Genomic DNA, 26,116 nt, shown 5'->3' on the forward strand with positions numbered 1-26,116 from the left:
GAAATATAATTGTTAGCTTTTTTTCTCCAGTTGATCACGCTAACCTGAGAAAACTGTGTAAAATACAGCAACTCTGTGTTAGTTCTGGGGAGGATGTGGCTGTTGCTGTTGGTTCCACCAGCCTGAATAGTTTCCCTTCCCTTGGTGTCTTTCTTTTCCTGAAAGAAACCTCGGTGGTAAAGGCCATGGCTGAGTCTGTCAACTCAAGCCTGGTAAAAAAAATATGAAGTCGACCATTGCTGCCAGAGTCCCAGTGGGCTATACTCCCTCTTTATCCTCAAACTGAAAAGGTAACCTATTACGTGGGCCAACATTTTGTATCCCATATCTCGTCTCTTGTTTCGTACCAGTTGAGACTGATTGGCACTAATAATCACATCTGTCTGTGTGACATAGCTAAGCATAAGTAGCTGCTCAGACGCCCGTATGTGCCCCAAGACTACCCCAGTGAGTGCCTTTCCAGAGCACATAAAACTAAAATGCTTCATAAAGTTCTGGAATTTTCGCTTTATCCATGTATGTTTTAGAAGCTAATGGAAAGCAAGTTTTTAAGATGTAGAATGGCTTCTTTCATTATGTGAAACAAGTCTCGCTGATTTTAGGAGTAAAACTACTACAACCAGAAAAATGAGGGTGGAAGAGAACAAAAAGTATTTTCATATGAATGAGGAAAGTGAGGCTTTTGCATAATTTTAATGGAAAAAGGATTAAGTGGTTGGAAATAAACAAAAAGTACAAAAGAAGAATAAAATACATACAGCACTGGTTAGCCTAAGCACACAACCACTGCAGTCCCCAGGAGACATTAAAAGAGCTCTGGTTCTCTAAGGACTGAGGTCCCCTGGGGACTTGCCAACAGTTTTGAATGAAATCTCTCTGGAGCCCCTAATCATATGGGAAAGAATTTTACTAGAAGTAGCCTCATGGTTTTCTGAGTAGCACAGTCAGCAGTCCCCCGCAGAGCAGAATTTGATGGGGTGGTAGGCATTGCACCTTGTGCAAAAATATCAACTGCTTTGTGTTACAGGATGAGGGAATCCAATAAATAGCCCCTCCTGCTCGCCTGAGTTCTGAACCAACTGAGACAGAGTTGATTGTGACTAAAAAGACTAATAATGGAGAATGTGGCAAAGATACACAAAGGATTGGCCGAGGCTGAATCTCACTCTAATCCTGTGCAGGGCAGACACCTGAGGCCTCCCTTTCCATGGGGCTGGGTGGGGGCTGACTCTGTCTCTAGCAAACATATTTCCTGGAGGTGCAGTCCAGGCAGCGTACAGTGCAGGCAAACAGGGCTGAGGAGGCGGGAGGGCCAGGGCTGAGCATTATAGCCAGGCTCAGCTCCCAAATTTCAAACACTCCTTTTTCCTTTCCTAGGGAAGAGGGAGTGAGGAGTACAGGTGAGGCAAGGAGTGGTTCTGCTACCAAGTGACCCTCCATGAGGAAGGGTGAAGCCAGAAAACAGAGTGTGCTGACGTTGCACTAAGACTTGCTTTTCAAGATGTGAATGTACTCGATCCTGTATGGTCATTTGACTTGATCCCCAATGGTCATTTGACTGCAGCATAGTCTACAAGAAGTTCTGTACTTGGAGACTAGGTGTATTAGTCTGTTCTCACACTGCTAATAAAGTCGTACCTGAGACTGGCTAATTTAAAAAGGAAAGAGTTTTAATTGACTCAAAGTTCTGCAGGGCTGGGGAGGCCGCAGGAAACTCACACTCATGGCGGAAGGGAAAGCAAACACATCCTTCTTCACATGGTGGCCACAAGGAGAAGTGCCGAGCAAAAGGGGGAAGAGCCCCTTATAAAACCATCAGATTGGCTGGGCATGGTGGTTCACGCCTGTAATCCCAGCACTTTGGGAGGCTGGGGCAGGCAGATTACTTGAGGTCGGGAGTTCGAGACCAGCCTGGCCAACATGGTGAAACCCCGTCTCTACTAAAAATACAAAAGTTAGCTGGGCGTGGTGGCACATGCCTGTAATCCCAGCTACTCAAGAGGCTGAGGCAGGAGAATTGCTTGAGCCTGGGAGGCAGAGGTTGCAGTGAGCCAAGATCATGCCACTGTACTCCAGCCTGGCCAAAAAAGCAACACTCTGTCTAAAAAAAAAAAGAAAAGAAAAAAGAAAAATCAGATCTCGTGAGAACTCACTCACTATTACGAAAATAGCATGAGGGTCACTGCCTCCGTGGTTAAATTACCTCCCACCGGGTTCCTCCCACAACACATGGGGATTGTGGGAACTATAATTCAAGATGAGATTTGAGTGGGGACACAGCGAAACCATATTACTAGGGATTTCTAGTCCCAGCTATAGGACTTCCTGGCATGTGGCCTCTGCCAAGTCATTCTCTGAGCCTCTGTCTCATTTGTAAATCAGGGATAAATAATGCCTTCCTAGATGGATAAGATTGTTTAAGAAAATCAGCAGTGTGGCCCGGCACGGTGGCTCACATCTGTAATGCTAGCACTTTGGGAGGCCGATGCAGGAAGATTGCCCGAGGTAAGGAGTTCGAGACCACCCTGGGCAACATGATGAAACCCCATCTCTACTGAAACACAAAAAAATGTAGCCTGGCATGGTGGCATGTGCCTGTAGTCCCAGCTACTCAGGAGGCCGAGGCATGAGAATGGCTTGAACCCTGTAGGTGGAGGTTGTAGTGAGCTGAGATCGTGCCACTGCACTCCAGCCTGGGCGACAGAGCAAGACTCAGTCTCCAAAAAATGTGTGTGTGTGTGTATATATATATATACACACACACATATGTATATCAGGGGTGAATATTAGTGCAGACTGCAAGACTCTGTACAAAGATAAGGTTTTGTGGTTATTATCTGTGATGTGGTAGGCATTGTTTGCCCTTGGACTGAAAGAGAATACCTTGGCCCAATAAGGGGATAGAAAAATAAAAGCAAGCACAAAAGAAAAAAGTTTAAAGTATGGAAAGCCAACTCTACCTCTAGCTATTTTGACAGGAAACCTGGAATCAAGTCCTTTGCCCTAGTCACACTTGGGATCAGTCACCTTGAATTGGGCCACCTCCCCTCTGGGACCACACCCAGATTTTGCCTCTAGGTCAACAGCTATTTGCTCTCAAATAAGGGAAGTAGAAAAACTGTGTCCTAAACAGAACTGGGGCCAATAGAAAGAACTTAACTTTTTACAAACCTGTAAATTTTTTTTTAAGGACAAAAGGCAAATGAGTCCATTTTTCAGTTTCATCCCAAGATAAGCTCTACTACCTAAAGAGGCACTTTTAAGCAGTTCTTTAGAATTGACAACAGGCCTGGGAATGCAGAGGAGAAAAGGCTACCTTGTTCTGTAGAAACACGAAAGACAGGTCATGCTGCAGTCTCCAAGGGGGCAGTAAGCTGGGCTTTGTTCTTTTATTCTAGGTAAGAAGTTAGAGGCCCAGAGACATTAAATTGTGTAGATATTTTCATTACTTTTTCTTTCCCTCCTTTTTTTTTTTTTTTTTCCTGCCACAGGAATAAAAAGTTTTTCTTCTTACACGATTTTGTTCTTGACAGTTTAATAAGAGAAAATATATGGCAGCCATGCGACATTTATTTATGGTAATGAAATGGATTCCCATGATGTAACCTCCTTGCCTGCCAGGCGTTAATGGGCTCTCAAGTCACACCTAGTACATTTAAGTGGCGGTGCAGAAGCATGGTGTCACCAAGGTGAAGGGACCCTCAGAAACATTTGCTACATGCATGAATACCTTAGAAAAACCACAGATCCTCAGTAGACACACTTCCAATTTCAGCATGATTTAGCAGTTTATAAAAGCATCTTACCTCTTCCACCAACAGAGGTTTACTTTAAGCTTCATTTCAAGCCTTTTATAGGTCATGCTCCATCAGCCTCTCAGCGCTGCAGTGGCTGATAAATTCTGATGAGGCATTTTATGTGATGGCATGACACTTTTGGTAACAGGAGTTCTTTTTCTGCAAAACTTCATCTAAAATGAACATGAACGGACATGAGCGCTCAGACAGTTCTCCAGTGTGCTTACGGCTGTTGATGTACGGCCCGTCATCCCTCCTCCTGCCTTTCTGTGTGTCGGATTGAAGCTCTGAAACAGCCTGTAAACATCCCGTGTGGACCTCAGGCTTTTATGCCTGTGTTTCTGTTGGGCCTCCTGTTTAATCTCGACTTTGTATTTTTTTTTTTTTTTTTTGTATGTACATAGAGACAGGGTCTGGCTATGTTTCCCTGGCTGGTATTGAACTCCTGCCTCAAGCGATCGTCCCGCCTCAGCCTCCCACCGTGGCTTTGTGTGTTTGCTCTTTGGCATTTCCATCCTTCCCATGGGCACTCCAAAGCAGGGGCAAGTGGCTCTTTCATTGCAAATATTTAAGTCAAGGGAACTCTGTATCAAATGGGCACTCCCACGTGTGCACTGAGGACCACGCTCCCTGCTTTCACTCACAGCAGCCCCCATGCCATGACTGTTCACCAGCAGCTGCAGCAGCAGCCCGAAGGACAGGGGATTCCATCCACAGAGGTCCGGCCCAGTGTCTTCAGAATGGACAGCCCCCTTGTGAGAGGTGACAGGGAGAGCCTTGCCCACTCCTCCTGCCCACTGACCCCTGCCAGCCCCTTCTCGCAGCCTCCTGCCCACAAATCAGGGCTGGGCGACAAAGATGCACATCCTGCACAGAGCTGCGGATAGAGCAGGGACAGTGGACATGCGGCTGCCCCAGGCTGTCCTGTGCTGACATAGTGAGTGCTGTCATGTGCCCAGCACATCGCATCCCCAGCACAGCACCTCCTCAGGGTGGCCTTGTCTCTAGCTCTGCAGCCGTCAGCACAATGGCCCGCCCATAGTGCCTGGGAGCACTCAAGATGGGAGACTCATGTTTTAGGGACACCAGGATGGAGACGACTAAAGGAGGTTGCAGGGTGCCAGGGCTGAGGACACAGCCGTGGGGCGTGTGTGGATGAAGGGGCACCTGTCTTCACATTCAGCCCTTGGTGGGCTCTTGCAAGCACTTCCCCTCCTGCAAAAATTTGATGAAATATCAAAAAGGCATGGACATGTTTACTTTATTTTTAATTAGAGCTCTTTCAGGATTGTCCAGGGAAGTGCGTTCGTTACTTAAAGTTTTGAGATTTCCTTGATCATTAATCCCCCACCAATTCAACAGCCCCCAAGCTCTTCACCTACCTGGAACTTTGGAGCTCTCCACTTTTCACCGAGCCTCTGCCTCTGCAGCTGTCAGCCTCCTTCAGGCGGGCCCCTCCTCCAGGAAAAAAAAGCAGGAAAATAAAACCAAATGAAGATAGCTTTGCATAAAACCTGGGATTCTTTCAATGCAGTACATTTGATGATGCTCAAATAGAGTTGTACAGCAAATTATTGACAAATGCCTACACACCAATGTCCTTGTAATAGAGAGTGCCTCTCGCGTGAATGGGGGCTGAGGAAGGCACCTGAGAGAGGATTTGGGTTTATTAGGATTTGTTGTAATCAGACTAACAAAGCATTTTCACTGTGGGCCATCTGTCAGCACATGTAAATAGGCTCATTTTATAAGACCAGATGTTCTAACAGTATTCATTTGAACAGAAATCTACCTGTTCTTTGATTATAGTCAGTTATGGAGAGAAGCAATTCTACTATATTCCAAAATGATTTATCTTTGGCTTTTAAATTTTTCTGGTTGATGTTTTTTGTTTGTTTGCACCTTATTTACAGCATACAGAGAAAAAGAGATCCGGATTAGAAACCAGAAATCTACTCTCTTTTTTCTACTTCACCACTAAGGAATTTGGGGTTTGGTAAATTATCAACTATCACTGGCCATAGTGTCTCCAATAAGGAGGTCAGACAAAATTATTCCCAAGGATTCTGCTAGCTCCTAAGTCCCCCGTTTTAATTACGGCCCTAAGGAAGGAGCATCGGCCTCACCGTCTGCCCGCTTCAGCATCACTCTCCGGGCCTCAGGTTCTTCGGGGCAAGAACAGGGATGCTATGCACAACCCACAGCTTGCTCTAGGGAGAAGACATAGAGAAGTTCCGAGGATAACGCCAGCCACTCAGCAGATCCTTAACTCTTCTCTTCCTTTCTCTCAATTGTGAAACAGTATTTTAAAAGGGAAAGTACTCACATTAGTTGATTGGTTTGACTTTTTTGAGTTCTTATGACCTGCTTGAAGCATACTAATAAGGAGGGCAGCCTATGATGAACAAATTCGAAATTGATGAGGCCCAAGACAGAGCATCGCCAGGTAAATTCCACGGATCTTCTCTCCCGGGAAGACCAGCCCCAAAGGATGGCGAGCCTGCCTCAGCTTCTTCCATCCTTCTGTCCAGATGATCCCCAGCTCTCCCTGAGTCCTCGTGCCTGTTCTTGGGGTGAGTTGAGTAGAAATTAAGAGTGCTATTGACCAATTAGGCTTTGGAAATACCCTAGTGCTTACTAGCTGTGTGACCTGTGGCAAGTTGCTTAACTTTTCTAAGAACGCACTTGTCTGTAAGATGGGGATACTTGGGATTAAATGAGTTGCTGCAGGTCAGTGCTGAACCCATTCCACTGTATGCAGGAAGCTCGGAGCACCGTCTGCCTATGGAAAGGTCCCACGCAGCCTGAGAAGGTCCTCCCACTGCCCAGCTGCAGGCCTTCACGGGGACTGAGCCCATTTGCGGGGAAGCTCACCAGGAGTGTCTGCTGTTCTTTTTATTCAGCTCACCCAGATCTTGTGGTTATAGGCCGACGAGGGGATGTGCTTTCTCTCTGACAACACTGCCTTGCCACAGGCATCCGTTTCTCCAATCTGACTCACCTACGGGACAGAACCCATTCCCATCAGTAACGATGACTCACAGTCTTAGGAGTCCCAAAAATTCCTGGGGTTTTAGCGGGTGGGGGATCTGTGTGTGTGTGTGTGTGTGTGTGTGTGTGTTTAAGTTTCCCATTTGGTTAAAGCCCCCTCCTCATGCGACGTACACACATAGACACATTTTTAGCACCCAGCTTTAGCCCATAATCATTTTAATTCATTTGACAGGAGATATTTTGGACAGAGGCCCCTCCCATTCTCATGCTGTATGAACAGCTGCCTGGCACCTGCATCTTAGTCCCCTGTTAGAAAAATCGAGTGGAATGATTCTGTCAACTGGATGGGGTCACATAGGCAGGACACTGAGCGCTTTAATTAAATTATGGCAGTTTCAGGAAACCAAAAACAACTCTGAAGTGGCAAGAAAGCACTTTTCTTTCTTTAGAAGATTCATGGGCAGCAGAGGAGAGCAGTGCTCCTGGCCTTGCAGTATCTCTGATTCTTTTAACTGTGCCATGCTATCTTATTCCACCAGGAATATTTAATATCCACAGTATGATATGGCTTTTACAAAATCCTCATGATATTCTTTGCAACTACAGTGTCTGTTTAAAAGTCAATAATGTTAACTTGTTTGATAAATTTCTACAGATCCCAACCCTGTTAAGCTGTTAACTGAATGCACCTGACTTTTAACAGATGTCTTAAGGATTCAGTGTTGCTAAGGGGAATATAGTATGAATTGAAGTACACTCTTTGGAACATTGTATTTTTAGGCATAACATCGTCAATTGGAAGGAATGTAAAAACACAGTATGATAAACTGGAACGATGATTGCAGACTTGCAATGTATTTAGTAGAGAAATTTATTTGGCAATCAGAAAACAAAGAAAACCAACTAAATTACCACGTTTGGGAGTGTATGTGTGTGTGTGCAGTCACACATACACACAAGTATGCATGCATTTTTTTCTGAAGTGTATTTCATACCTTTATGTTTTCCAGGACAAGTATTTCTGTTTTAATTTTTATTGCACCAAATGAATACAGTATTGTTTGTACAGCAAAGCCTGGAACAGAAACTTAATTAAATAACCATAGGTCTTACAGAGAGAGACAATGGTCTGAAAAGCTTCTGATATGGTTTGACTGTATCCCCACCCAAATCTCATCTTGAATTGTAGTTCCCATTATCCCCGTGTGTCATAGGAGGTAATTGAATCATGGGAGTGTTTACCTCCATGCTATTCTCATGATAGTGAGTGAGTTCTCACAAGATTTAGTTTTATAAGGAGTATCCCTCTTTTGCTCTGTACTTCTCCTTGCTGCCTCCATGTGAAGAAGGACATGTTTGCTTCCCCTTCTGCCATGATTGTAAGTTTCCTGGGGCCTCCCCAGTGCTGTGGAGCCTTGAATCAATTGAATCTCTTTCCTTTATAAATTATCCAGTCTTGGGCATGTCTTTATTAGCAGCGTGATAATGGACTAATACAGTTTCCAGTGGTTTATAGAATATTTAGAAACAGATACATTTTTCTTTTTTTTCTTTTCTTTTTTTTTATACTTAGCTATTTAATGAGGTTCTTAAGACATTTAGAACACCAATTTGTGAGGATAAATTCCATTCGTCAGGGCAAACACAGATCGCAGGTAGCCCTGGGGCTGAGGAACAGCTTTGATTTTTGGTAGAATTTGTGAGTCCACAGCTTTCTGATCAATCTTGCGCTGCTCTGTAATCTCGTATTTCTCTTTTTCTGTGTTGAAGATCTCACCTTCCTGGTGTCTGGGCTTCCGCAGCTGCTGCTTCTTGAAGTAAGCATCATTAAGATGTTTTGGGATTTTGACATTGCTGATATCGATTTTGGTTGAGGTGGCAATGACAAATTTCTGGTGTGTTCTTCGTAGAGGAACTCGATTGAGGACCAGAGGTCCAGTCACAAGTAACAAGCCACTAGCCAGCTGCTTCAGGAAAACCACCCTCTTGCCCCCGTGGCGTCCAGTGAGGATGATCAGAACGGTCCCGGGGGTAATGCTGGCTCGCAGTTTTCTCACGTGCTGACTGAAGGGTTTGTTGCCGTGGCTCAACACCTTCGAGGCACATCTTCAGTAGGATAATATCTAGGCATTTTGTGAAGTTTAACCACCCGGGTACCGCCGTTCTTGTCACCACCAACTGGTTTTGTAAGAGTTGCAAGAACCTTCTCCTTCTTTTTCTTTTCAACCTTGGATTTAGCGGCTGAGTACTTCCTCTTGTACATGGCCTTTCTGGAATACATGGCAGATGGGGAATACCTGCCAATTCCTCTGACAAGGACAGGGTTGAGGCTGCAATGGGGCTGCCCCTTCTTGGGCTTCTTAGCCTTGAGGTTACCCTTTTCCACCTTGCCACCAGCATCAGCCTTCTTGGCTTCGGGTTTCTTCTCTTTAGTATGTGGCTTCTCAACTTTTTCACCAGCCATCTTGCAAGATGGGAAAGAGAACTAAGGTCCACATTTTTCAGACAACTGGATTTATTTTGACTTCTATTGTTTCAAAATGTCACTAAAAACTAAAGGGAAACTATTTTTTTTTCTAATTTCATATTAAAGTAAAACAGTAAGATCCAATGAATCAAGATGCAATTTCACCCAAATGTCATATTAAGTAAAAGACTAGATAACGTTTTGGCATTTACACTATAGTTACAGGTTTTACAAGATGCTCACAGATGCCTGTGTCTTCCTGGGTTGCCATTTATGGGTTTTTTTCTCAAGTAAATCCTAGAAGAACCCATGCAATTAAGGACGATTCTTACCACAGCTTTTGTAACCTTAGGCCCCATCTATGCTAATGAACAAAAATGTGTGACGCTATGACTATCATTAAAACTAAAAAGAAAATTTGAAAAAAATAAATAAGACCTCTCTGCCATGTTGAGCCATGAGTCATCAGTTCCACTGGAAAGTCTCTTTTAATTGGAAACAGGAGCTACTCTCTGACATTGGTGCACAGTCTTGGTTTGGTTTATATTAATGCACTTTGCATGCTGAAGCTATCAATTTTCACAGACCATTTTAATGTACAGCTGGGGGGAAAAGAACTCAACAAGAAATAGTTAACGACTTACACTTTTTTTATTAGTTTTTCTTCCCGGATACTTTCTACAGTCCTAAATGGGATAAATTGGGTAAGAATGCATGTCAGGATATGTTTTTATTTCAGTGGCTGTGTTTAGCTATTGCAAATTCCCAATGGATAAAAAGCCCCTGAGGAATTACTCTGTGTGTGTGTGTGTGTGTGTGTGTGTGTGTTTGTCTGTCTGGGTGTGTGTGCACCCCTAGCAACTGCATATAGAGAATGAAATAGAAATGCAAGAAGAGGAGGATATTCCTCTAACTACAGATAGCAAGACATTTCAAAAAGCATTTTTATCTCCCCATTGAATGAAAACTGTCCAATAAATTCCTCATAGCCTGAAGTCATCCTCATATTATAATGGATACATTTTTAAATAAATAAGATGCCTTCATGCCATAGGAAATTATTTTTCCAGATTATTTTATTTTCTATTTGCACTCATTGCTTTTGAGGGCCTGTGATATTTGTGCCATGGATTTGTTGCACCTGTCACTTGGCACTTTGCCTAAAACACGTGGCAAAGCTACTCTTCTCCTGTCTTGTCTCTTACCAGTCTGACTGAGCTACTTGTGAGTCTTGTATGATTTACTGGTACTCTAGTGTATTGCGGGTCTTGTAGAACTTACTGGTACTCTAGTGCTTTGCAGACGTTAAATGCTTGTTAAAGAATTTGTTTCCTTTACAACCACCAGGAAACTATTTCTCAGAAAAAAATTCTACCTGTGGAATCCCACAATGTTGAAGGCTTTCAATAAGCACTAGCTCATGCGTGGCACATGATGGGCTCTCCTGTCTGCTACGGCAGAGTCATTCTGATGTTCTCGCCCCCACTGAACCATTGCTTGGCTCCCACCCTCTCTTCCTCTTCCATGTCTGTGGCTGGGAGCACAAAGTTCCAAGAGGGTAGCAAGAGCAGCCTGCCTAGAAAGCGTGGCCCCAGCCTTCTGGGGTATGCAAACAGTCCTTAAAGGATTGTTTTTGTCTGTATCCTATTTTATCTGTGACTAACATTTTGGAAGAAAACAATCTTTGTGTTTAGACACTCGAACTTGCTGTGTCACGTGGTTCTCTTCCAAGTGGTTGACTGTCGCTGTGTGGTCTTTTACAAGCCCTTTGCTGGCACAGAGCCACATGTTGTTTTTGATTCATCACTGCTTCTCTCCCCGAATGCCTAGTCTAGGCCCCTTGATATGGTAGGGAGCAAACATCTTCACTGATGATGATGTTGATGACAAGAGAGAACCATGGGTGCCTGCTGAGAGAGTCGTCAGTGAGCGCCATAACTTAAAGATGATGAATTTGTGAAAGTGTGAATTTGACTCTAGTAAATGGCAACACACTGGTACTTCTGAAATGGCTTTAAAAGACATTGTAAAACAATGTAATTCTTGGATGTACAGGAAGATTTAAGATACTCTCTGCTTTTGGAAACTCATTAAATAAATTTGATTTATTTAATTAATTTCAGTTCTGAAACTTTTTTATGATGATAGTATAAACTATGTCAATGGTAACTTCCCTTTACTGGGGACATACCATGTGTGCGACCCAAGTGCCAGTTACTTCAAAACATCTCATCTACGGCTCTACAAGGAAGCTGAGCCTCAGAGAGGTGCACTGATTGGCCGTGTTTTCAAACAAGGGAGTTATTGGTGGGTGCCCAGCAGTGCCTTGGGTAGATGGTAGGTGTTGTCAGACCTTCAGATCTCAATTTTTCAGACCCTAAAGGCTCTGCTTTCATATTACTTTACGAGTTTCCCAAGGAAGAGTGGAACTTACTCTAGTACGCAGTAAAAATATATGCCTTTTCAGGGTGAAATTCAATCAAATTGAAAATTGAAAAGGCTTCTGTTATTATGATACCACGGGTGACTAAGCACAATGAACGCTATGTGAGCTCATTGACACAGCTCCTCTCAGAGTGCACCAAAGCTTGTGAACTCCTTCAGTGAAAAACCTGAAAGCATTTCACAAACCCTTAAGCTGGAGACTCGGACCTGGCGCTATTGTCACAGAGTGGAAGCAGAGTGCCTTTGAAAGGGATTGTCAACAAAGCTTTTATCAGCATTAGCAAATCACAGAGATGTGGGTCACTAGGTAACCACTGTGCCCCAAGATTTTAGGTCTGCTCCACTCACATTAACTGGATTCTTCAGCACGAGTTTATGTGCAGCATCTTCCTGAAGATCAAATTGGCATTTGCTAGGTGGGTGGGGAAGGAGGCAGGCAGAGCGAGAGTGCGGAGGATGGTTGGGTGAGAACACCAGGATGGAAAACATTAACAAAGCGTCCGTGGTCCAGGGCCAGCCTGGGAGGGGCAAGACAGGAGGTGGGAGGTTGGCAGAGTCATGTATAGGGTGCCTACCACTGGATAATCTGACTTCACGGGTCAAGTAGTGGAGGTTTTAAGCAGAAGGGCTGAATGTGGATGCGTGTTAAACGGTGACTGATGGAATGTGGAGCCTGGGTTGGGAGAGGCTAGATGAGAGGGAGGGGTGATTGGGGCAGCAGCTGCCGGGGTACAGGGGAGAGGCCTGCAGTGCGGCTTCTGAAATCGCTCCTGACTGCCCCTAACCGCTGTCAGTACCTCCTCCCTTGCTTCTCAGTTAGACTCTGCCGGCTGAGAGCGTTGCCCTAAACTCCTGGATCCACATCACCCTGTTCATGTCTATCGGAGTCATTTTTCTGAAACACCAGTCTGATCAGGTCCCATCTTTGAGCAAACACCTTCGAAGAGTCTGTCCTGCTTCCTGAACAAAGCCCAGACGCCATGAGCATCCCGAGCTTGCCTTCCCCACCTCTTCCATCGTCCCTCGATCCAGTCCATGCCCCGCGAAGACGCCATTCCTCGGCGCTGGTTGTCCTCAGTGCCCAGTGTGTTCCGGCTCTGTGTCTGCCTTCTGCACTCTTTTGCCTGCCCATAATGTCAGCTCCAGCTTACAGGATATCACTTATTGAAGATTTCCCGTAACTATAAATTACTCAGTTAAAGCTGTGTGTCTTGAGAATGGTTCTCTTCATTGCCTGCCCAGCATTCTGGTTATCTGCATGCATGGTACACTCTCATCAGCTTCCTGCCTCAAGGACCTGCCTATCACCCACCTCTGCATCCCCACAGGGCCAAATGTAGCCCTGCGCGATTCTGTCTGTTGAATAAATGAGTGAATGCATTAATTAACAATGAACGGTACTGCAGTTAAGAGCAAGTCCAGTTCTGGAGATGTCAAACCCCCTCTTCTAAGTGCCATTTCTCTTCTTCTCTGCAAAGGCTGGCTTGTGGCCTTCTTGGCTAGTTGGAATTTAATCCTTTCACTAGCAAATATTCAAGCACTAAATGTTTACCCACTGCTATGAACTGAAGGTTTGTGTCACTCCAAAATGTATATAGTGAAATCCTAACCCTCAAGGTGATGGTATTAAGAGATAGGGCTTTTGGGAAGTGATTAGGTCTTTAGGGTAGAAACCTCAGGAATGAGATTAGTGTTCTTATAAAAGGGACCTCAGAGATCTCTCTCATCCCTTCTGCCATGTGAAGACACAGCAAGAAGACAGCACTCATCAGACACAGATTCCACCATCACCTTGATCTTGGCCTTGCAACCTCCAGACTTGGAGAAATAAATTTCTGTGGCTTATAAGCCATCCAGTCTATAGTATCCTGTTACAGCAGAATGAACAGACTAAGACACTCATATTTCCTCAAACCATATTAATTGAACAGCCAAATTATTACACTCTTTATTGGACTAAAATCATGTAAATGACATTGATTTTTAATCTAGTTTTTCTATAGAATAAGTAAAAGGAGCGCAATAAATCAATACTTAGAAGTATTTTATACTTCCATTTTCCAACACTACTCTGACATGATACATGACACCATCATGTTTGTTTGTTTAATTATCAGTTTGTTTTGGCTAATACTGATTTTGCAGCTGCCCACAAAGCAAATACCCACAGGCCAAAAAAAAAAAAAAAAAAAGGAAGGGTGAATTCTCAGAGACGTTTTAGAGCATCATAAACCCATGAAACACAATTTATTCCTAAGCGAAGTTTTTAATTGAAAGCCTCCAGCTTGGTATCATTCCTGAATGAAGGGCAAGGTAATGTAGCAGAAATACACCAAGAGTTATCCTAGTCACACAGGCTCATGTCCGCACCAATGGGGTTCACACAAAAGATGTGGCCATTTGCTCCCTAAATTGGGGATCAAACATGTCAACAGCTAAAGACATGGAACACCACTCATTCTCCCCAAAGAGCAGCACGTCTTTTGGTGTGGATTCCGCCCATCTTTTCTAGAACTCTCCACCAAAAATAAAGACCTTTAGTGGTCTTCTCAGTGTTCGTAACTGACTGTCTGGTGATGGGTTTTATGAAAGCATTTGATGACGCTCGCTACACTCCTCTTGTTCTTTATAGTAAACACTGTTTTTAATCCACTTTAAGTAGCATGTAACGTCCAAGGCTGTACATCACACGGCACAGTGACGTGTGCACCGTATTCCATGGTGTTCTCTTTCTGGTAAAGTAGGTAGAGTTCTTTCAGAAAATAATATGTACTTTAGTTGCCCTTTGATTCAGAAAACTGAAACTTGGCTGAATTATTTATCAAAAAAGTATAAACTTTACTAGATCACATAATGGTAGATCCTATTTCGTTATTGGTACGATGGTCTTAGCATGACTGTAAAGGCTGTCGGGGCCCTCTGTTTCCTAGGCTTTTCTCCGATGCTCTACCTCCTTCAGTGGAACGCCTTGAGAAAATGCATATTGTGGTGTGTAGGAGATTGGTCAGGGTGGTGAGAAAAATTGTAGAAAGATGCAAACCTTGGAAGGCCAGGGGTTTGCAAAGCTTCTAAAGAAAATTTGGCTGAAGGCAGCTGAATTCTCCTAAGAGCTTTGGTTAGGTGATAAGGGGATGTAAAGAAACTGATCTAGATAAGTTAGTTTCCTTAGGCCTCGGAACCTGGCCTTTAATCATCTGTGCACACGACTGCTCTGGGTGGCGGGGAGGGTGACCATGTTAATTATCCACAAGTGTGTTGACTCAAAGCCTTTGTCATTAAATTTGTGCTGAATAAATGCCCACAGCGCCAGCTTGTCAGGGCCATGGCTGCTGACTCTTTACAGCACCCTCCTTGGGGTCTGTAAGTGCCCGGCCCCCTAGCCCGCTCTTTCACTAGATATCTGTGTCTGAGTGCATTTGTTCACCCATTATTTGGCCAGGGTCTGCAAGTCTGACCCAACAGTGGTGGTAGCAGAGCCTAGGCTGGCAACGCTGTAAATATCAGTGGATGCAGCCGGAGTTTGGCTTTTCAGTTTTGCCAGCATCCTCCAGACATGCTCCGTGTTCTTTCAGTTTGGCAACATGTGCCCTGGGACTCTGAGGTCAGCAAGCACCCAGTTGAAAGGAAAGAATATCAGTGTGTTCCCTTTATTTTTCTTAAATGGTTGGAGGAAGGACTGGTGCCCACTAAAGGAACTTGAAGCATCATCAGTCAGTGGCCCCTGTTCGTGTATACATGGGGGGTAGTTTTGTCTGCACTCACTCTGCCCCACACTGATGCTTTCCAGAACCATCCTTTCTTTGGTAAGTCTAGTAGAGAGTAAAAAGCCACAGGAAATCAGAATCCTAACAGCCGCACAGCCAGTAAGCTGGTTACGCCACAACAGGCCGGTTACCTCCTTTTATTCATGCACCAAACAGTAAGGAGTTGGAGCCTGCTGTGTCCTGACACTGTGTGCAGGGTAAGGAATACACAGTGAACCACACCAGGAATATACAGGAGTGATCTTAACTTCTGAGGCATTCATTTAGCCTCTCTGCAGCCCAGTTTCCTCATCAGGAATGAGGAAATTAGATCAGGTGATGTACAGATGTAAACTGCTGCTTTTAATCAGCCTTTAATTTTACTTTATACTGTAATGAAACCTACTTCTTCTACTGGATGACTTTGGGTGGGGTCTTGTTAGGTGGCGGCCAGACCTTTGGCCTCCAACAGCTACTCCACAGGCCCTTTGTAAGGAAATTTTGTGACTAAGGGAGGGGTATTAATAAACCTAAGGAGGCCTGGTCTATGAATAGGCCTGAGCAGATATGTTCTGGCGTTTTTAAATTTTACACTTGTGTGCTGAGCCCTGAGCTGGCAATTTGTGCACATGATCCCATGGAAATCTTAGCACGAGTGTTACATGTTACTCTCCCTGTTAAGAAGTGGTTCTACGTAGCCGCCACATTGCTCCTTTTTGCTTACCCCTCAAGGATAGGTTATATGCAGAAGAAATAATTGAGAAATCATCTACTTTTTTTCATTGATTTTTATTATACTTTAAGTTCTAGGGTACATGTACACAACGTGCAGGTTTGTTACATAGGTACACATGTGCCATGTTGGTTTGCTGCACCCATCAGCCCGTCATTTACATTAGGTATTTCTCCTAATGCTATCCCTCCCCCATGTCCCCACCCCCCAACCGGCCCCGGTGTGTGATGTTCCCTGCCCTGTGTCCAAGTGTTCTCATTGTTCAACTCCCGCCTATGAGTGAGAACATGCGTTGTTTGGTTTTCTGTCCTTGTGACAATTTGCTGAGAATGATGGTTTCCAGCTTCATCCATGTCCCTGCAAAGGACAGGAACTCATCCTTTTTTATGGCTGCATAGTATTCCATGGTGTATATGTGCCACATTTTCTTAATCTAGTCTATCATTGATGGACATTTGGGTTGGTTCCAAGTCTTTGCTATTGTGAATAGTGCCGCAATAAACATACGTGTGCATGTGTCTTTATAGTAGCTTGAAAATCATCTACTTTAAAAAGGGCATAGGACTTTTCCTGGAGAAGGATATTTCTAAATAAGAAATCTTGAATGGCATAATGTATTCTAAGAAAGGCCAGTGCAGACCAACTTGTTTTTTTCAAATTTATTTCTATTGTCTTATTTTCCAAATATTTTGTGTTCACTATTAATAGAAGGCAAGACTTCTGTAGGAATTCAACTCATCATATCTTCCAGCTTTCTTCTCAAGCACTTTTTAGATTAAAAGTAATTCAGGAAAATGTTTTTAGTAGCAGCATCATTCCTTTAGGGAACACTTTTTAATAAATTATCAGACGAAAGTGTTTTAATAAAAATGATATTAGTAGAATGTGTGTGTCCATCTGCAACCTTGAGTTTCCTATGGGATGAAAATATATTTCTCAAGGTCTCAAAGTCAGAGGCGTACAATTCCTATGGGAAAGAGAAGCAAATGTGTTTTTTTCCCAATGCTAACCTTGCATGATTGATCATAAGAGCTGTAGATTTATTCTAATTTTGCTTATAAGTTTTTTTTTGTTGTTGCCTTTCTCTGAAGCATGAAACACTGCCAGAGGCAGTGAACCCAGGCTTAATGGACCAAGAGCATGAGCTGAGAGAGCATCTCCCCAGTTTATATTCATTTGGCAATGAGAAAGTATTTTAATGTTAACACATTATGTTACAGTGTTGTGAAAACAAACATTTTGGCTTAAGTACAGTAGGATTCTTGCTTTAGTTATTCCAAAGATCATCTCAACTCTTCTGTCTTCAGGAAAGTTTTAAGACTCGTTTTATAAATTGTAGTTTAGCCTTTTTATTAGAATTAGAAATAGCTGTTGGCACCACTAATGAATTTTATGTGTTTCTGCTGGTGTCCCCAAAGTAAATTACTGTAACTAATGTAGCACTGTCTCTTTTTATAACTGTTAGCTGCTGAAAGCAAAAGAGAAATTTGTCTAAAGTCAAAATATTAACAGTTTTATTTATTACAAGATGTCAAGAGGAAAGAGTATAATTTCTGCGGATTTGAGACCAGACTGAGGCCTTTCATAATGAGGCTTTTCATAGTAAGACCTCCTTCCTGTAATTCAAAGAAAAGTGAAAAATTAATGTGTTGCGTTTATTATCAAATATTAGATGACCCTTTAGTAGAAGTCAAAGCAACCATTAAATTAGCCAGTTCAATATAAACATACATATTTCTTATTTCTTTTAACCATAACCATATGTTTACTGAATATTAAAGCACAGTGCAAGGAAAGGTGCTTTCTTAACATGTTTTCTGTTTTTCTTCTCTCTTCATTCTTTCCTTTTTACCCATTTTTGGCTGATCTGCAAAACCAGTGTTGTTTCATTAAATCATTAGGAAAATAATGGGTGGCTCCAGCCCAAACTTAGAGAATATATACAGCACTAAGGTAGTTGTGACAAAACCAAAACCCACACGACTTTCAGATTAAAAAGCAGGGGCATAATCTAATAATTTTATTCAAGAGCTCTGTTGACATTGCAAAAAAATAACGAATGTCTGATTTGGATATACTTTTCAAAAAAATCAGTTTTTAAAAAGCTGTCTGTCACTCCCTTACTGGTCTATATTTGCTTACAGCTGGGGATAATATTTATACTATTTAAAGAGACTTCCTGAATAGTGTGACACTGGAAGTGTATATACCCATATTTTTGTGTTTCTGGAGAATACTACAATAAAATCCTTTTTGTATCTGTTATTTATACATTCACTTACAATACTTATGTCTGTATATACATCTTTTTTAAGGGAAAACATGGTTGAAGAGAGGCAGAAAAACTAGGATATTATAGTAGGAAGCACACCAGAGAGCCAGAATAGGGAAAGTAATGGGAGTCCCAGCTTGTGGATATCTCAGACTTCTGTTGTTAAGGGTCTTGGCAGGTGCCCTTAGTGGACTCACCCCTAGGCTCTCAAGTGTTAACTACGGCTCTGTACATTATTGTATTTTTCCAATTTTATACACATTTTTCTATTGTCTTTTCTTAGAAACAAGCTGGGTCTCATGCAATCTATTGTAAATAGCTATAGTACATGAAATAGACAGCCTAAGAAAAAGCTGAAAAGAAAAGAGACGTTGCCAACTCAGATATGCTTTTGCCAAGACAGGTGAGCAACGCAGATGAGCCACGAGAACAGATGATTTCTAAACTGCCTAGGTTTGATGTAGGTCTGATTCTTTTTAAGTTTGTCAGCACCAAGAAGTACAGAGCATTCTGAGAATTTAGTGTTTAAAACAGAATAATAAGTCACCTTGAAAATTCATTTCAGAAGGAACAAGAAAATTGTCAAGTTATCCGATTTCTTTTGTTTCTCCAAAATTCTTTCTTGCTCTTCCTCTTCCTCATAAATCAACTTTCCCAGAAGCCTAAAGTTAGTACAATCCCAGGAGAGGGCAAGAGGTAGTGGAAGCTCTGGTCAGATAAGAGACAGAAGAGGAATAGAACCTCTCTTTCAGGCTCACATGGACTGTGGGGTGGAGGGAAGACCTGCATCCATGACAAGAAGGCTTCATGGAGTGAGGGGGAGGATGAGAGGTGAGGGCTTGTCGCTCTGCTTCCTGCTGGGGCCTGCAGCAGTGGCCAAGCAGGAGCACAGTGGCTTCTGGTAGAGAACGCCTGGGCACAGCTCCCAGATCCTCCGTTAGGGGCCTGGGGAGGGGCAAGGAGGTTGCTGGAAAGGGGCAGGCCTGGTGCTGGCTACTGAGCAAATGGAGCCTACCATTAGAGCCTACAGGGCAGACCTGCGTGCCCAGGAATTGAATGAGAATGGCAGTCAGATCTTCAGAGGCTACACAGCCCTAAGCAAAGAGAGAACTTTCCCTTTTCAAAGAAGTTAGCCAGAGCAGGTGGTGACGGGGAGACCACTACTGCAGCAGCTGGTGAAGAACAGAGGGCAGCCCCCGATCTCCAAACAGCTTGGGGACCCCTCCTCTCGCTCACCATGAGGACCCAGTCACCACCTTGGAAAGGAGGTGCAAGGAGATGGAGACCAGGGGCTAAGAGGTACCAAAGGCGCTCGTTACACCAGCAGACACTGAGAGAGCCGGCATACACGTGGTAAGGCATCCCCTCTGGGGAGAAAAGTAGAGGGTGGCTTAAGCGGAACGTGAGAATAGATATTGAGGAAATTGAGAAGTGACTTTTTTTTCTACAATGGAGTGTGATGTGTGAATTTGCCACTTGGTAACATACTAGGAGTGAGTGTGGGTGGTCAGTGTCCTAGAGCATGTCTCCTTCCTCCTTGACTCACATCCTTTCTCATATATGGGTGACCAGCAAGGTTAACTAGATCAGGAGCTTTAAAGTTCTTTCCTATGAACCCAAATGTGTGACTGTGACGGTTAATTTTAGGTGTCGACTTGGCTGGATTAGGGACTAGCTGGAGAGCTGCTAGTGTTACTCTGGGGTGTATCTGTGAGGGTGTTTCCAGAGGGGGTTGGTGTGCGAGTCCACGTGAACTGATGGGGGAAGATCAGCGCTGCATGTGGACGGGCCCCATTCAGGCTGCTGGGGGCCCATATAGAGGAAAAACAGAAGAAAAGCAAATTAGTTTCTCTTTACTGGAGCTGGGCACACTCTCCTCCTCCTGCCCTTGGACATCAGGACCCCGGGACCCCCAGCCTTGGAACTCAAGGACTTTCATCAGCACCCAACCCCCTCCAGCCTCAGACTGAGAATTACACTATCAGCTTCTCTGGCTCCAAGGTTTTGGGATTTGGACTGAGCCACATGACCAGCATCCTAGGGTCTCCAGCTTGTAGATGGGCTGTCCTGGAACTTCTCAACCTCCATCATCACATGAGCCAATTCCTCTAAGAAATCTCCCTCATATATATATATATATATATAACTAAAGATCTATCCTATTGCCTCTGTCTCTCTGGAGAAGCCTGACTAAAAGAGTGGCACATGTTGGACAGCAAAACCCTGGCCTCTTTGAGCCTCTGCCCGGCACCATCAGCCAGGCTGTCAGGGACATTGATGGCAAGCATCAACAGAAGAAGGTAGAAGCTCACGTGAGGACTTGAAGCACTGAAAGTAAAGGTGGACAGGAGGCACCTTGCCAGAATCCCCCTGGATAGTCATCGGAATTATACAGCCTATCCTCCACCTCACTGCCTTCCATGGTGACTATTTCCTGGTTGAGAATCTTTGTTGAAATGAAAGAGATGTGCTGATAAAGGAAAAAGATCGGGAACCTTTTCTGTAAACCAAAGACGTGTTGTCTCTGGCCCAGTGCTTGCTAAGAAGAGCTTGAAGGTTTTTTAACACAGGTGAATCAAAACGAAAATTTTCCTTTCATGACTGTAGGCTATTCAAATATCCATGCATTAAATCCATTATTTACTATCCTGACCAATAATCTATGTAAATTCTAGAAGTTGGAGTCTTAAAGTTGAAAGGTAACCCTGTCCAGGAAATGTCAATGTAAAGTGGAGATTCAGATTCCTCTGATGTTCCTGTCTACACAGTGATAGGTGATGCTAGTAGTGGTTTATTCCATCTTATCCCTGAATTCTGTCCTCCTTCCATTCCATATGATACCTACATCCGACATAATTCCTATCAAACAAATCAATTCAGTGAGAGGAACTACCAAGGTTCAGGTCAAGAAACTTTACAGAATTTCTTAACGCCTTTCATTTTCCTGAGAATGGTGAGGAAGAAGGTGTCTTGGGACAATGGGCCATATAGTGTGGGAATCAAGGATCTGAAGCCAACAGAACCAATGGAAATATAATGTGTACTGACTGGGCGCAGTGGCTCACACCTGTAATCCCAGCACTTTGGGAGGCCAAGGCGGGTGGATCATCTGAGGTCAGGAGTTCAAGGCCAGCCTGGCCAACGTGGTGAAACCCCATCTCTACTGAAAATACAAAAAAAAAAAAAAATTAAATGGGCATGGTGGTGTGTGCCTGTAGTCCCAGGTACCTCGGGAGGCTGAGGTAGGCGAATTGCTCAAACTCAGGAGGTGGAGGTGGCAGTGAGCCGAGATTGCACCATTGCACTCTAGCCTGGGAGACAGAGCGAGACTCTGTCTCGAAAAAAAAGAAAAAAGAAAAAGAAATATAATGTGTACCAATTCTGTAATTGGAAGCTTTCTAATAGCCACATTAAAGGTGAAGTTAATTTTAATAATTTATTTTATATAACCTAATATATCCAAAATATTATAATTCTAACATGTAATCGATGTAAAAATTATTGAGATCCTTTCTGATTACACACAGAGTCTTCAAAATCCAGCGTGTATTTCACAATCCCCCTCCACTCAGCACGGACACACCAATACAGCCACTTGTGGCTCGCAGCTGCCGTATTGGAGGGTACAGTTCTAGACTCTGCTATCTCAGAGACCCCAGTTCAAGTCAGGGGCTACTGCTGCTGCATACCAAGTGTGACTGGATAAATTGCTCTCTCGGCCTCAGTTTCCTCATTTGGGAAATGGTAATAGTAATATTTCAGGGTCACTGTGAGATTTAAAATAAAACTATCTATACAAAGAGCTTAAACTGATACCAAGAACCCTGTAGATGTTCGTTATTGTTATATAGATACCATTATTATCAATTTTATCATATGAAAAATTTATAGTGTAACAAATATCGATAGACCTATTGAAAAAAAAAATGGAAAAACTGCTGTAACTACCACTACCTGAACATAGAACAGTAAAACAGGAAAGTAAAGAGAAAAAAAAAAAACAGCAGCTTAGCAAGTGACTTTCCCGATGGTGGCCTTAGCTACTCTGGGCATCCAGATTGCATCACTCTTTTTTTTAAAATGAAGACAGTTTTTGTAAAGGCTTGCTTTACAGGCCTCCCAAAAATTCTTGTGCTGGTGACCATATGTCTGTGAAACCATGCAATCTGTGTCCTTGCTACCTTGTAGACCTTCAACCTTTTTGTGATTAACAAACTGACCTTTCAAACCTGGGGGATTCAGAACCACTTCAGGCTCTGCCAGGACTTTCTCTGTCTTCCAAGTGAAGAGCATCTGCTGCCCTCTGCTGAAAGCTGCTGCTGCTTTGGCTCATTCTTCTATCACTTCTGCTTAACCAGAAGCACTTAAGAATGAAGATGAACGCGAAGTCAGTTTCGCAGCTCCACGACGCCCTTTGTGGTTTCTTGACCTGGTGGCTAAAATCCTTCCTCCAACGAAAAACATTTTTTGTATCTTTAATTACACTCACACTTAGTGAAAGTAAGACACGAGCGCAGTTTTCATCTTCTAGATGGACTTTTCAATTAAAATTAGATTTATGCATTGGCATAATAAAAGTAACGTTGTGAAAGAAAGCAGTTTGAGTGTGTGAGAGATAATTGCGTCTGTATGAGCTGTCTTGGGGCAGATCTTATGGAACTGTGCTCAGCATTAGACATTATACCACCGAAGCATTTTGCATTTTTATGTGGCAGTGCAATAGAATTTGAATTTTATGCACAATTAGTCTTATATTGATGTATTGTTTGTAGGTGGGTTTGGGCATAATACTGAGAATAAAGCTTTAGTGTAATTTTTTGATATTTTTCTGGAAAAAGAAGAGAGAGAGAGAAAAGGAAAAGCTGGGGAAAAATTTGGGCAAGCAAAAAGAAAAATTTGGGGCATAACTCTTTTACCTTGAAAGATTGTCTGTTGCATTCAAAGATTTCTGTGGCTTTCCAGGCAAAACACAAAGTACTTCCCTTGTGTATTGCTTATTGAAGTTGTTTACATCCTGGGGTGACAAGGTCAGGAGAGGGAAAGGATTCTCAAACCAAATAATTTCTTTTCTCATAGCAGCAGTTGAAAAATGGGAGTTGTGCTTAGGGAATTAACGAGCATGAGATATAAAATAATGTTCCACACCAAACACTTGATATACGATAGGAAAAAAATATATGTTGCAACTTGCTAGAACATGTGTAGTAAAGCCAAAGTAACATTAATTTAGCAAATTATCATGAATACAGATTAGTTCTTATGTTCATAGATAATTCCAAGCTTCAGTGTGAAAGTAGAGAGATAAAGCACCCGTGTGATGTCCCATACACTGGTTCTACCTGTGCATTTTGGTCAGATTTAGGTGAGCCTTAAGGATTTTACTTTCTCACAGTCTTTTTCCTTTGTTGTAATTCATTGATGAATACATTAAAGCATTTCCTAATAGACAAGGAATCTACCGATTTAACAGAAAGACCCAGGCCATATATTCCGATTGGCAGTTCTGGCACTGGCTTCCTGGGATTGTAATCAGGTCGTCCCCATCCCATGCCATTTCGTATGTAAAACGTGTTTGTACCTTCAAATCCATTGTATACTCTATTAGCTTATTCAAAACCCTCGTATGTTGGTTATGAGAAAAAATATAAAGACCACAGACCCATCTCACTAAAGTTTGTCATTATATTCCTCCTTGAAAACTCTGTGGTCATCACACAGTGTGCAAGTTCCTGGTCCCATACACAGTAATGCTGGTTTCACAGTAATTTATTCTCAGATGTCAGTGAATCTATTTTAAAGGTATAGGGAAATGTAGATTGTTAATAACGGAGCAAGGAAATTTTCTTCTCATCAGGATTTTCCTGATTTGCCAATGAAGTACTAAAAATATTTTAAGTACCAAAAGAAGCTTCTGCATACCAAAAGAAATTTATTGTCAGAGTGAACAGGCAACCTACAGAATGGGAGAAAATTTTTGCACTCTATGCATCTGACAAAGGGCTAATATCCAGAATCTACAAAGAACTCAAACAAATTTACAAGAAAAGAAAAAACCCATCAAAAAGTGGACGAAGGATATGAACAGACACTTCTCAAAAGAAGACATTTATGCCATCAACAAACATATGAAAAAAAGCTCGGCATCACTGGTCATTAGAGAAATGTAAATCAAAACCACAGTGAGATACCATCTCACACCAGTTAGAATGGCGATCATTAAAAAGTCAGGAAACGGCCAGGCATGGTGGCTCATGCCTGTAATCCCAGCACTTTGGGAGGCCGAGGCAGGTGGATCATGAGGTCAGTAGATCAAGACCATCCTGGTTAACACAGCAAAACCCCATCTCTAGTAAAAACACACAAAAAAATTAGCCGGGCGTGGTGGCGGGTGCCTGTAGTCCCAGCTACTCAGGAGGCTGAGACAGGAGAGTGGCATGAACCCGGGAGGTGGAGCCTGCAGTGAGCCGAGATTGCACTCCAGCCTGGGCAATAGAGCCAGACTCCATCTCAAAAAAAAAAAAAAAAAAAAAAAGTCAGGAAACAATACATGCTGGAGAGGATGTGGAAAAATAGGAACACTTTTACACTGATGGTGGGAGTGTAAATTAGTTCAACCATTGTGGAAGACAGTGTGGCAATTCCTCAAGGATCTAGAGCCAGAAATACCATTTGACCCAGCAATCCCATTACTGGATATATGCCCAAATGATTATAAATCATTCTACTGTAGACACATGCACATGTATGTTTATTGTGACACTGTTCACAATAGCAAAGACTTGGAACCAACCCAAATGCCCATCAATGATAGACTGCATAAAGAAAATGTGATACATATAAACCATGGAATACTATGCAGTCATGAAAAAGGATGAGTTCATGTTCTTTGCGGGGACATGGGTGAAGTTAGAAACCATCATTCTCAGCAAACTGACATAGGAACAAAAAACCAAACACCACATGTTCTCACTCGTAAGTGGGAGTTGAACAGTGAGAACATATGGACACAGGGAGGGGAACATCACACACTGGGGCCTGTCAGGGGGTAAGGGGCTAGGGTAGGGATAGCATTAGGAGAAATACCTAATGCAGGTGATGGGTTGATGGGTGCAGCAAACCACCATGGCACATGTCTACCTATGTAACAACCCTGCACGTTCTGCATATGTATCCCAGAACTTAAAGTATAATTTTTTAAAACAAAGAACACATAGAAAAATGGGTGTGCACATCACTGAGGACATTTTATTTTTACACACTAATTTTCCCTTCAGCAGTCCTAATAGTGATTTAAAGTTTAAAAGGGATGGGCTGAGTCCGGCCCCTCCCCTTGCAGGGAAAGCAGGAGGCAAACCTGTTGCATTGTGTTGCTTTCCCAAATGGAATACCTTTTACTCTGAGCCGCAAAGGCTACCAAATAAAGAAGCACACAGAGCTGTGCGTTAGGAGGGAGTGAAAATGAGCAGAGCAGGACAGGGAGTCCAGGCAAGTTGACAGGCCACGAGAGAGATCAGCAGAGCATCAAAGTCAGTGCATCAGAAGCGAGGGGTGGCAGCTAGGAGGAGGACTGGGGAGAGAGAGTGGCCAGAAGAGAGACTGGAGACCCTGAGGGAGTCCTGGCGAGAAGTGTGTGTTTCCATTAGGGCTATTGGAGGCCATAAGCAG

General features: G+C 43.1%; 1 protein-coding gene and 1 pseudogene across 12 annotated transcripts in view; one reads left to right on the forward strand and one right to left on the reverse strand.

Moving 5' to 3' along the window:
* PRKN (parkin RBR E3 ubiquitin protein ligase) overlaps positions 1 to 26,116 on the forward strand; it is a 1,377,649-nt gene that overhangs the window by 1,079,245 nt on the left and 272,288 nt on the right. The window lies entirely within an intron of this gene.
* On the reverse strand, positions 8,364 to 9,278 carry LOC105487516 (large ribosomal subunit protein eL6 pseudogene; annotated as a pseudogene).

The sequence above is a fragment of the Macaca nemestrina genome, chromosome 5 (assembly GCF_043159975.1).
Source record: "Macaca nemestrina isolate mMacNem1 chromosome 5, mMacNem.hap1, whole genome shotgun sequence".
NCBI lineage: Eukaryota > Metazoa > Chordata > Mammalia > Primates > Cercopithecidae > Macaca > Macaca nemestrina.